We start from the raw sequence: 13,340 nt of genomic DNA, 5'->3' as shown, positions 1-13,340 counted from the left end.
GAACTTTTCCATGGCGCGGCAGAGAAGAGGAGAAGGGAGACGCGGTCGAGGGCCACTCTCGGAGGAAACAAGTGGAATAGAAGGAGAAACCGGCAGCTGGAGAGAAATATGCGGCGCTGAGATCCACACACAGAGGCAGACAATAAAGCGGCGTCTCGGACGAACCCTACAAACAAGCGAGCTGCGAAAAACAAAAAGCAGCGGCCAGCACTACACAGCTGCAAACAGTCGGCTCCCAACGCAACAGCAGCCGCCGCGACACAGCTGCATGATGCGCGCAGTCGCCGCAGACTTTGACCGCGACCACGCACTGACTCGCCTCCTACACACGACACAGTGCCACGTGCCGCAAATGTTTTGCAAAACCCGTACTTTTGAGAGCGACCCGAATGAGCCGAGCAATGAGATTGATCCCTAACCCGTGCTTCATTCGCTATAATGAAACTTGCGTGTCATTCACTCCCACCAAAAATAAGCTATAAGTCTTCTGTTTCCACTGCGAACTATTACAATGTGACGTACCTGGACAAACCTGAAGCTAGTAGGCGAACACCTGTTTGCTTCTAGCCAAATGGCTCTAAAATTCTTTTCTGCAAGTTCACGTTCTATTTTAGAACTATCGTGGCAATTACAGCATTTACACAATTCGCAGAATAGCGGGTCCTGTTTTAAATAAAACGACATATTTAATCACAATGTGCGCGTACGGAAATTAGAAAATCAAGGCAGAATAATAAAGCAACTGACGTAAGGCGCAACGCTTAAGTTGATCTTGCTACTAAAAATGCAGTCGTAAAACGCCTCTCAAGGCGTGAACTTTCGAAAAATGTTTAATGCGAACTACGTCGGTTGAGAAAATCTTCCTCTGAATACATCGGTGAATGTGAGCTGACTCGCATTTGGAATATTAAAAAAAGTCTTGGAGTAAAGGGTAAAAGTTAAAGTGACAATGAACCTTTTCCGAGAAGCGTTCTGCGCAAACGCGAGCGCCCGATGCCAAGCGGCGGAAGTCAGAACGAAAAATCGAGGAAATTCGAAAGGAGGCTGTATATCAGCGAGTAGAACACGTAACTGCAGCATATATATAATTGTGTTACACAAAAAAAGAACGTCGACGGAAAGGAAAACACGACGTTTGGGTGGACGCCACGGATGACCCTATTTAAAGTCGCGTTGGGCAAACGCCACTGCTCAGAGAGCGAAGAAACTGGTAGCGTAGCTCCCATCATCGATTGGTAGCGCAGGTAGGTCACTTCCTCGATTTTAGTTCGTGCAGCCACCGCCTGGTGTCGTCGGTATGTGGAAAAGGTCCATTAGTGTTATAAATAGAGACACATTACTTAATCTACATCTTTTGTTCCACAGATATAAAAATATATTTTGAACAAATTCTATCGCGGAACAGACACACTATCTTAAAACCGACATTCCACATGGCAACTTTTTTGTTTGTACAATGAGAGGCGTGTTTTTTTTTGTTTTTTTTTTTATATACAAAGCACCTTCTGTTCTTGGGCGCGTCATAGAGCAGAGCTACCCCCAGAGAAATTGCGGGTACCGGCGTAAATATTGCACTAAAATGTCTTCTTCCTGTAAAACGTTTTTGTGTAGAAGCTTCAAGTAATTTTAAAAATTTTGTTTATGTTTCTCGCAGGCGATTATTATTTTTTTAAGGGCTACGGAAATGAAATAACTTGAGCGTCAGTCTTTTATCCCTCGATTCAAAAACGGCCAGCGGGAAGCTCACTGCGTATAGCACTCGTGACGTCAATAGTTCATGCACGGTCAAGAGTACTGCAGTTGCGAGCCTTATCGCTTGGTGCCGTCAAGGCTTGACAATCTCGCCTCGTAGTAATGACCGAGGACTGTACACCCTGGGACCTATACCTAGCTTGGCCGTAAAATCATATGCTACCATGCCGGAACTTTGTGTGCCACAAACGTTCGCTTCACTGTGTTAGTTTTACACCGTAGAAGTAGTGGCTCGAAGGAACCTGTGAGTAGAAGTAGCCGTCAGTACACACAAATGGCGTCTGGCTCTCCTGACAGTTAGACGCCATTGGATCCCATCATGTTCCTAGCTCATTTTGCAAAAAACGGTGAACTCTATGATGTAGAATGCACGTTGCAGAGGCACCGTGGAGCTGAGACTGCAGCCAATGCCCAACACCGCGATATTTCGAGGTCGCTGTTTTTAAGCGTTCTTCCGCAGAACCATTGCCTCCTCGATTCTCACAAAGCCTGGCAGCGTTTACCATGCATTGTTCACAAAACCTATTTTTAAATTTGTGATACAATATAGGATACCAGAAAGGGTAAACGCCTGTAACTCAAAAAATATAGTTGGTTGGTGTAGCCCAGGGGAATTTGGTCGGAGTACCCCTTCAAATAATGAACCTTCGTGTGTGGGTGTAGATCTACAAAAGTGTCACACTTTTCGTGTGGTTTCTTCTCATTCAAGGCGGTTTTTTTTTGCGTTGAAAACGCTGAATAATATATGCGGAAGCGTTCCACATCTCTCAGGTATTTCCTTAATTTATGAAATTCTGTCACTGATACCGTCATTTAGGGGGGCGCATAGATTTTTTTAGTATCAACACTTCATTTACTCTTCTTACCCTCACTGCAAATATATTCCTGCTTGCTATTTTAAGTACACAATGAACGTTTTAAGCCTGACAGAGTTGTTTTAAAGAGCAGTGAAACTACCTTTATGCAATTTGTGTAGGTAAGTATACGGCCAGGGTGACATAGTATAGAGGGCTAACTGTAACGATCAGTCGGCTGCTTAAAAGTTACTGATTAATTATTTAAATTACCGAAAATAGACGCATGGTCCCAATCAGAACATTCCTGAGCGTAATCAAAAACCAATGATTTAACTCTTTTCAGAAAGATAATCGTGAGGGGCAACATCTCAGAGAGTTCCGTCAAAAACCACTAACTTAGCTCTTTTCGGAAAAATACAAGGCAGCTTTTTAGAATGTTTCGTATAAACTCTCATTTTGCACGCGTTTCTAGGTTTCGGTTTTTTGTCGGAGAGCATCTCTGTGCCAGCAGTCCTGCTCTCTAGTGGCTGAGACGCGCAAAAAAGGTACGGTTTTCTTTCCTCCATTTTACAAGGGAGGTGATAATATGGCTCTAAGGAGCGACCACCGGGCAGCACGACCACGGGCGCAAAGATGCTCTCCGATAAGAAACCGAAACCTAGAAAAGCGTCGAAACTGCGTGTTTCTTTATTATGCCGGAAGGTGTTTCCCCTGCCTTATGTCTTTCTAAAAAGAGGGTTGCTTTGCTGTTTTTTTATGATGCTCGGCAAGTTTCCTATTGAACCCCTTTGTTTATTTTCATTACTAAACATTTAATAAGGTATACTTAATTTGCCGTCGGATCATTACACTTAGCCACCTATATTATATACCAAGAGCCGCATAACTCGCGTGCACAAACCGGGAAAGTGTGGCTTTTAAGGTCCTTTAAAAATATGTTAAGATTAAATAATAAAAAAGTATATGTCTGAAGGAAAATATGAAACAATATTAAAGTTGTTGATATGCCATTGGATCGAATTACTATTTGTTTTGCTGGAAGTCCTAAACTTTAGGTTTATTGTGTAGGGCTGCACAACGCGACAGCGCCCGACATTACAGCGCCGAGGAGAGAGCGCGCGACAAGAGAGCGCCGTGTCACGAGAGCGCTTCTTCGCGCCTTAGGAATGATTAATAATGAGGGTTTAATGGAACCCAAGACAATTTTGAAACGCGTGTTCAAAACAACAGAGAAAAGCTTCCTGGAGTAATTCTTACTGGACTAATGCTCGCTGCAAGGCCGTCTGATAAAGAGAAAGTATCCTTTCGACTAAAGCAGACAAAGGCGAACGCGCAGCATCGAAACGAGCTATAATTCAAAGTGTTCGCCCTATTAAATTAATGGTGAAACATGAAGATGTTGACACAACTATGCGGTGCAAGATACCGTAGAGCACAATATCATATACAATCGGTCAAGATAATTATTGCATTAATTTCTTGTTACATCTAGTTCTAAAATCAAATACTCAATAAACTGAATTAAGTGTGCACTTATTTGAGATGAAAGCAAACTTGTGCGACAAATCAGCTGGGAGAAGTGGCGGAAGCGTGTTAAACGCTGCGGTCTGCAGTTGCTACCTTTAAGATAATCATTTTGTTCAGGTTATCTATCTTAAGTTAACACATTATCACAGAGTTGTAATCGCTGCCACTCATAGAGTGCTCCTTTTGAAATCGGTCCCTACTTTCGCTCTCGAGACAATTCTACGCGCCATTTTAGATCCCACAAAACACAAATTCGGTTTACATGACTGTATTAGTGAAAAAAAAAAAAAAAAAATAACGGCACGGCAATATTTTTTTTTTTTTTATTAAACATTTTAGTTCTTATTTAGAGTAAGTCTGCAGTAGCCTACCGGGCGTGGAGGTGTATCATTATTATCATGTTTAAATCTTGCAAATGTCGGAAACCGTCAAATGTGGAACGCGCTAGAAATCAATTAGTTAATTCATATAATTTAAAATGAACGGATTAGGATTAGGCATTTGAATTCGTTCGAGGAGTGCAGTGAAAACAAATGCAGCTAGCTTTATATCTACCCAGTGTTCATTTAAAGTCAAAGCCCGTCGTTTTGGCGTCCTAGCGCGCTCTCTGTCTTCTCATCTTCCTTATGGCGAATTCCCATGGTCGTTTTGGAGCGCGCCGGTATCGACTTTTCTGGAGCGAGCCTATTTCACTGGGCGATCGGGACCGAGACCGACGTGTTTCATTGGTCGTTTTGGATTAGCTCCCGCTCCAGATCTCGGTCTGGATCCGGGAAAAGTCGCTCCCACGATTTCAGCGGATTCAACCGGAAGCCACTCCTGGGCCAGCCCTCGGCGCAAACATGTCACTTCCTTTCTCGTGGGGCATCTCGCCTGATCTCACCCATCTCGCCTCAGAAGAAGAACAAGCACGTCGCGGGTTGGGCTCCTAGATTGTCTCAACATCAGAAGAATTCGTAAGGGCCGCTTGCTTACCCCTTGGCTCGACAGCCGGTTCGTTTTCCTGGAAGGAGAAGATAAGGTATTTACCGCGCTACGGGCATTCCGGCAATCTTTGCTAGAAGCGCCTGAGCCGTTCCTGCCGCTCGTGCGTCGAAAACATGTTAGCGCCGCGATTGCGAAAACGTCTTCGAAACGACTGCGGCGGCCACGGAAAGGGGATTCCCGGGCAGTTGAATGACTTGAAGGCATCCGCTGATCTTGGAGCAATGGTCATGTTCCACTGGGGATCCGTAGGCGGCGCGACTCCGTTCGGATCGTGTGCTCCAGTCCATATTTTGGTCAACTGATCCCGGCGCGCTCCAAAACGCCCAGTGGAATTTGCCTTTAGTTTCTCGGAGCATATTGTTTTAATAATGGTGATCACAATCCTGAATTTTTGAGAGGTGTTTTTTATAACTTTCGGAAAATAACTCCCATCACCATTAGAGTCGCAGTTATTAAACTCTCGGCCAGTTTACAATGCAGCTGCGAAAGAAATTTTAATTAAACAGTTCCCGATCTGCATTCGAAGAGAGCAGGGATGGGCAAAATACATGCAAATATGTATCGAAATACAAATACAAAATACTTCGTCAAAAATGTATTTAAATACAAATCTAATTACATTTCCGAAAAAGCATTTGATTACAAGATACAAATACAACCAAATGTATTTGGTCTCCTCCAAATACTTTTCCAAATACATTCCTCAAAATTTGCGCCAGCGACTTCAGGGCACCTGCAACGGGTTTCTGGGTATCTCATTTTAATTTTGAATCGCACACTCGAGAGTTATACTTCGTTTCAGCTTCCGTCCGAGCGCAGCCAAAGCTACGTGTGGCCGGAGCCAATCACACGCCGGCAATAGGTCACGCGATCTCGCCTGCACTTTTGTATCACTCCGCTGCTCCGCTGGCCGTCCGCGCCGCCAGCGCTCGCCGAGTATTTAGTCTGCTACCGGTGTATCAACGGTATCGTCTGCTACAGGTTTAAAAAGAGCCTTTTCACGTACTGAAATTTAGTCACAGGGGATGTCAGTACGTAAGCTGGCCGCTGGCGTCTGTGTCCGAGCTTTGTACACATTACAAGGTGCCCGATGACCCGGCCGTTGATGTTTCGTTCTGCCGGGTGATTCAAGGAGACGGCAGGCTCTTTAAATCGGCCGCAAAATTCGGTTTCTTAACCTATCGCGCTACGACTTTGTGCAGCGTTCCGCACAGATGGTGCATTTTTTTTTTTTTTTTTTGTAAAATTTGCAAAGAGCGAACTTACCTGAGGAAAAAGTAAAGAAGGAAAAAGGCTTAGCTCCTATGGAAACGCAGCGAAGCCACCGGTCTTCAAACAACGCGGCGCCGTTTCGCACGGGAGACAAGAGATGGCGCAAGCGGTCGCGACGCCAACTGCCGCCAACGAACGAGCAGACGACGCCGAGAGCCGGCGTTTTTAGCAGACAAGGAACTGCAGTTGCTTGTTGTTACCGCGCCTGTTTTTGTTTCTGCGACTGTCGACGTTTGCAGGACGCGCGCCGCTTTTGAGTCGAAAAGATTGTCTGCTAAAGACGCTGGCTCTTGGTGCCGTATGCTCGTTCGTTGGCGGCGTTCGTTGCGCCATCTCTTGTCTCCCGTGCGAAACGGCGCCGTGTTGTTTGCTGACCGGTGGCGTCGCTGCGCTTCCATAGGATCTCAGCCTTTTCCTTTCTTTACTTTCTCCTCATGTAAGTTCGCTCTTAGCAAATTTTACAAAAAAAAAAAAAAAAAAAACACCATCTGTGGGCAACGCTGCACAAAGTCGCAGCGCGATAGGTTAAGAAACCGAATTTTCCGGTCGATTTAAAGGAGCGGTGCAACGATATTCAATTGGAATGTTTTTCACTTGACACGAGCTTACTGGCACACCTGGGACTCAAGGATGCTCACACGCTATGCCACTGGCCAAGAAACTCCTTTGTTGCGGTGTAATTTCAAGGACAAAAGCGATCGTTTTCATTCAATCTCTTCTTTGGAAAATTTGATGACGTAACGTGGGGATCGCAGTACACCCAAGTGACGATATTTCAATGCGGTTTATAGATTGAACCCGAGCATTGCGTGGGCACTCGACTTGGGCTCGTGATAATTGCTAGCTCGAGAAACATTCGGGAAGTGACCCGTGTCCAATCGCTGCAACGACAACAGCCGAGCCATAACAATGTCTGGAACTCAGCGCGTGTCCAGCGCTTTGCCAACCCCAGCGCGTGGCTATGATCTACATTGGCGGCATATAATCGGCTCCAGATCACGTGGCCGCTTGTTCTGGCTGCGAGTTGAGGGGGTGAACGCTGCTCGTTTTTCTTTAATTTTTTTCTGGGACTTCTATTGCGTGGGGTGAAAAACGAACGCGTGTTTCATAGGTCATTAACGTTAGGGATTCGGTTTAAGCGGTATTTGCGCTGAGTACAAAAATTGTTGCATCGCTCCTTTAAAGGGGCCCTGCAATTACCTTTTTACTAATTTTTAATTGGCACCGAACCTGAGCGCACTGAACGTAGTAACTTAGTGAAACTTTTCTTTTCTCGAAATTCCCTTTATTTTAAAAGTTATAGGCAAATTAAAATTACAAAAACAAGCAAAAAATAACCTCTCTCATGACGTCCTTAGTTGCTTGACAGTGGCCGTGAACTAGAGGAGAAGTAGTGAGCTCATCGAGCGCTCACGGCTGCCGCACTCCGAGTCGACGGCGCGAGAGGGCGCCATTGAAGCGTGTTCTGGATAGGCTGTATGCAGCGGGCAGCCAGAGCGGCTCTCATTACATTTGCCGCGCGATTAAATACTACTTCGGCATGACACTTCAATGGCCACAAACGACAGCAAACACGGGGTAAAGATCAGTTCAGAACGGGAGCCACTTCGCGCTGCCATACCGCCAAAGGGCTAAATCGCCAACCAAGCCCGCACCGGGAGCCTTGGGAACGCTTGGAACCGGTCGGATCCTCGAGCCGGTATACGACCGCAGCGCCGCCGCGTACATCCGGGACCTTTAGGTGTCGGCGCCTGATCCCACTATTCCTTTCTAGTATGCGCCGCTTTTTCCACCGTTTGGTGGCGGGTATATCGGCGGGTCATTTCTTGTTTCCGTACTTTATGAACTGCATTCGTTTCTTTTTTGATCTAAAATACTGAACAAAAGCTACTTTTATAAATACTTGAAACGGTTCGTGCCACTTATATTTTGTATTTCGACTAAAAAGAAGCTTTGAGCGGCTTTGACCAGTAGTAAGCCCAGGACCAAAGACGTCACATTTTGCGCGCTTTCGGTACCGCGGGTCGCCCTCGTCGGTGAAGGAGGTTTCCGCGTCGTCGGGTTAAAATATGACGCACTGATATTTAGTTACTCTTTCCGTGCCCGCTGGCTTGCCCGAACCCCAAGAGACGTGGAAACCGCAAAAAAGGTGGACGCTTAAATATGATTGCAGGGCCCCTTTAAAGGGACACTGACACCCCCCCCCCCCCCCCCCCCCAATATTTTTTTTAATTTTTTGCCAGGCGCTTCGTTATGGTGTCGGAGGACAACCCAATTAATATTTTGCAACAGAGTAGCGTATTTTTTTAATAAAGCCAAAAGCCGCAACTGCTCGAAACCGAAACCGAAACCCGACGGAGGTCGGAGAAGTGGAGAGAAGAGAGTGAGTGGCGGAAGTCACGTGGCTACACCCGACCGTGCGTTTTTTTTTTTTTTTTTTGGTGCAGACGACGACACGATATGCGGCGTGCGATGCGGCGTGCGGGAACTGCTCGCCGTGCGATTCTTTTGCAGTTATGTTTGTTCCGCTCGTTGTTCCGTACTCCAAGATGAGTCGTTTTGTACGTTGAGAGGTTGGAGATAAGTAGTGAGTGCCCGTGGTGAATTTCCATGATCGGCTCCGAAAAGAATACACCCAAGATGTTGCGTGAAGAGGTGGCTCACATGTCCTGCATCCGAAAAAAGGTGGCATTGTGCGACAGAGTTTCCGAAAGATCAACGGGATCGGGACCAATGGCTGGCTGCAATTCCTGTAGAACATATACGGGCACCTCGGAAAGCGGACGCTACCTGATTTATATGCTCCTTGCATTTTGTGGAAAGTGATTACATTGAGCTCGCAGGTGTCAAAACGGAAATCCCATACCATTTAATTCAGCGAAGTATCGTCCCCAACATTTGTTTGTTATTTTTTTGTTTGTTTCTTCAGTGATGATTGTAAAAAAAAATAAAAAGATATGTAAACATCGGAAAATGTTTGAAAAAAAAAAAAAGTTTCACGGGGATTCGAACCTGGTCCTACCGCGTGTGGACCGGACGTCTTACCCACTGAGCTACTGAGGCTTTTTTTTTTTTTTTTAACGTTTTTGTTTACAGAGTTAAAAGCTGGCCTTCTTGGCCATTGCCTGAGCCACACATGTATAGAAACCCACCCAATCAAATTTTCATAGGATCAGTTGAGCATTATACAATTTCTATTTATGAACTTGTCTCTTTTCACCATGTAGTTTTTTAAACGTGCTTGCATAACGGACCACTGCTCGAAGCCGGGCATGCACGTTTGCTCTAACAGGTTACTAGTGTAGGAAAAGCCTTCGACAAAATGGCTCCAAGCAGGCTTGCCTTTTTCTTCAACGAGCGTGTGATCTGTACGGGATCTCCAAATCGCATGCATCCCGAGCAGAAATAACACTTCTACGCACTTTTGGTTTACACCAGCTGCAACACGGAGAAATTTTAGAGTGCCCCAATCTGGCTGGGCCTCATCAAGGTTAAGTGCATGACGGCCCACTGAGCTACTGAGGCGCCTCTTTTATGGTGGATCTCTTTCCTTACTAACAACTCACCCCGTAACTGTAAGTTGGAAAGTTTGCTGTCGATTTTTCTTTAGCAAAAGCACTCCCGGCTCGAAGTCGGGAAGCACCACGCTTTGGGGACATTCGCACCTAGTGAAGAAATCGTACGCGTGCATATTCAACTCGAAGTAGACAGGTCGTGCTTGATGTTTGCGCGAGCGATGTCTTCAGCCACGAGAAGGGAGCGACGGCTCGGCGACGTCTTCGCGCAAATCGGCTTGGTGGCCGGGTGTGTCGTGCGGGATGAATACCAATTCTTTTGATCGGTCCCAAATTTCTCTTTTAACGGTAGACAGAATTCGCCGGTACCGCGAACGACAGTTCTGAAATAGAGGTCTTACGCCCGTCGTCCGCTGCCATCGCCGTCCCCGCGAGTCCCACGATACGCGAAACGACGAACGCACAGAATGCTTCCGGTTGTCTGTGGAACTTTTTTTTTTTTGCAATCAACGTATTTACAGATTTTTAGAAGCCACAAAAAATGGGTTTCATATTTTTTCTATATTTAATATTGAGTGTGTGCCTTCAGTGACCCACGACTTTGATTAAATTTGGTGGTCGCATCGATACCTTAGAAAACGGCCCGTGACCGCGAAAAAGAGAGTGAGCGAGACTCGAACCGGCCAGTTCTTGATCGGCGGTTTTCGGGCGGAAAGAAACCGAATTTCGAGCCGCAAATTCTGTTCTGGGTAGTTGAACGCTCATATGTCACGTACAACTAAAAACCTCGGCGAGCATAAATACCTTGTCAGTGTCCCTTTAAAGGGATACTTCAACGAAATTTGAAATATTCCCGTCGTGTTCAAAAATAGCTTGAATATGATCCACAATATTCGTAAATGACAATCGCACGTTTGTATTTTGATCCTGGTGGCTGTATTTTTCGTTATAAACGGCCCACTCTGGCAAGCGCTCGGAGAAGGCCCAGCTTAGAGCACGTGACATCCAACGCAGTCGTGACGTAGGTCGTCTCAAGACGAGCAAAGCTACGGCGAGGCTGACGTCGAGAGGATGGCCTAGTCGTTCTAAAGTCGTTCCAGCCACTGAAGCGGCTGCTTTTGTACGAATTTTGAGTGACGGGTTCATCTTCTATAATCTTCTAGGGGGACAATAGCGACTTCTGCGACACACAAAAGGGATTCTCGGGAAGAGGGGAGTTCCTCCTTCTCCCCTTCTCTCGTCGTGGCCGGAGACGATGACAACCTCCGTCACTAGCTGTCAAGGTTCCTAGACGAGCATTACAAACGAGGCGTTAGCGACATCCACCAGGTGCTCTTTGCTAATCGTTTAATTCGTTTTAAAATTCCTTTTTGAGACTTTTTTAACAAGATATTGGTATGTTCCATGTGATACTGCTCTTTGAACACATATAGACCAAAAAATGTGCGCCGAAATTTCGTTGTAGTATCCCTTTAAGGAGCCTGCCGTCTCCTTGAATCACCCGGTTTTGTCTGGATATATCAAGGCTCGAGGCGCGGTCTTTTCCACCAGCTTCTCGGTGTTGCATGTGATCGGCAGGTAAAGGGGTGCCCTGATTTCGCCGCGTACCAGTGAATTGTAGTGGGTCGGACGCTTTTCTTGTTTACAACGCATTCGCGGTAAGACGCGGCCGGAGTCTCCTGCCGAATTTCAATGTAGACATTCCATCACGACCTCTCGCGCCTGACGCCCAAACGTGCCTTTGCGAAAGGATGTTTTGAAGCGACTCGGTGAGGAAAGCAGCGAAGCACATGATCCGACTATTACGGGAACGAAATCACACAGAGAAACCGAGCGCTGCAGCCGTGTTGCCAGCGGATGTGCGTGTTTTCACCAAACCACATAATAATAAAACAAACTTCAGATATTTAATTCCTTTAGTTGCAAATCATTCTTAGCAGTACACATCTGGAATATTGCGCAATGTTTACGCACAAAACAGTTATTTAAAAAAATATATTTTTCCGGATTACTTTGTAGTGCGTAGGAATGCTCTTCTCAAAGTTGCGAACCGTCCCTCAGCCTTTGACTGCGCTCGGACGGAAGCTGAAACGAAGTATAGTGTGCGAGGCTCTAGTAACGTAATAGAAATATAATCAGAAAAAAATGTAATCAGCTTGGACGTAATAGGTAAAAAAAGTACAGAGCTTCAAGCAGCTTTTTTTGTCGATTACATTTTGGTATAGACCAACAAAGAACCGAGACGACCAAGACGCGCAGCACTAGCTAGAGAATTTTTTATTGTTGCAACTCGCACCAGTTAAGAAAATCTGAATTACCTGCGCATTTAGAATGTTCCAGGTAAAAATATGGATGGAAATCAGGCTGGAAAGCATCCCAAGTTGTCACAGGCACTTATTTAGCCAGTCTGCCTGTGAACGTCGATTTCGTCATTATTCTTGCCCTGGACTAGCACCGTAATCACAGTCACTAAACGCTTGTGTTTGATTGAGAGACACTGCATTCGGTGCAGAACGTGGTTCTCTTCCTGCTCTGGACAGTGACAATAAATTTGAGGAATGTATTTTTGCCCACAAGATTGTATTTAATTACAATTGTATTTGAAATACCCACGTTTTAGTATTTAAATACACACGTCAAATACATTACTGAATTTGTAATTAAATACAAATGCAAAATACACAAAGTATTTAAAATACGTATTTCAAATACTTGTATTTGAAATACGGCCCATCCCTGGAAGAGAGGTACGAAAAGTCAAAGATGTCTGTCTCACTGCCGTTGTATTTTCTGGCGCAGATTAAAACAAAACAACCTGATATGCTTATTTTCGGGACATCGTCAGAGGGTCACAACTGCTCTTCCGCACGCTAGTTTAATCCAGGACTACTGCCAGGGTTAAAGTATTTACAGGTCGCGAGATGTTCCTGCGTAACTCTAAGGAAGTTGTCTTTGAATGTAGGGGCGTTAATACATTTAAATAAAGCATCCCACATCGCTGAACCTTGGGATATTCCAATATTGTCGCGAAAGCTCCCCTGCTAGCTAGTTTTAGCCTGATCAAGCGCCAGTATAGAAAATTATACTTGTACTGAGGCTTCGCTGCTCAAATCTCTGTGAAATCCCGAACAGACGCTCGTGCTCGACAAAGGGAATATCACCGGAGAGAACCTCGCCGGACAGATCTCAACTCACGGAGGCTCCCCATGAAATGGCTTATCAGACAAAAGCTGACCAAATTATTCACAGAATCAGAAGAAAAAAAGAACTCACCGCTTTTTTCGCGTTAACCCAAGCGAACTCTAACACAAATATTATGGTTTCGTTTTTACGTGATATTACGTTAAAACTGTCTGCACAGTCTATGCCATCACTAAAAAAGTATAATGACATGCGAAGTGTTCAAGATCAGCACTTGTAGCAGCAAGGAAGATAGCGATTCGATTTCTATACTTTATGTAATATATATATGTATATATATATATATATA

Source organism: Ixodes scapularis, unplaced genomic scaffold (genome assembly GCF_016920785.2).
Source record: "Ixodes scapularis isolate PalLabHiFi unplaced genomic scaffold, ASM1692078v2 PGA_scaffold7__128_contigs__length_106722199, whole genome shotgun sequence".
Taxonomy (NCBI): domain Eukaryota; kingdom Metazoa; phylum Arthropoda; class Arachnida; order Ixodida; family Ixodidae; genus Ixodes; species Ixodes scapularis.
This window is presented reverse-complemented; position numbering follows the sequence as displayed.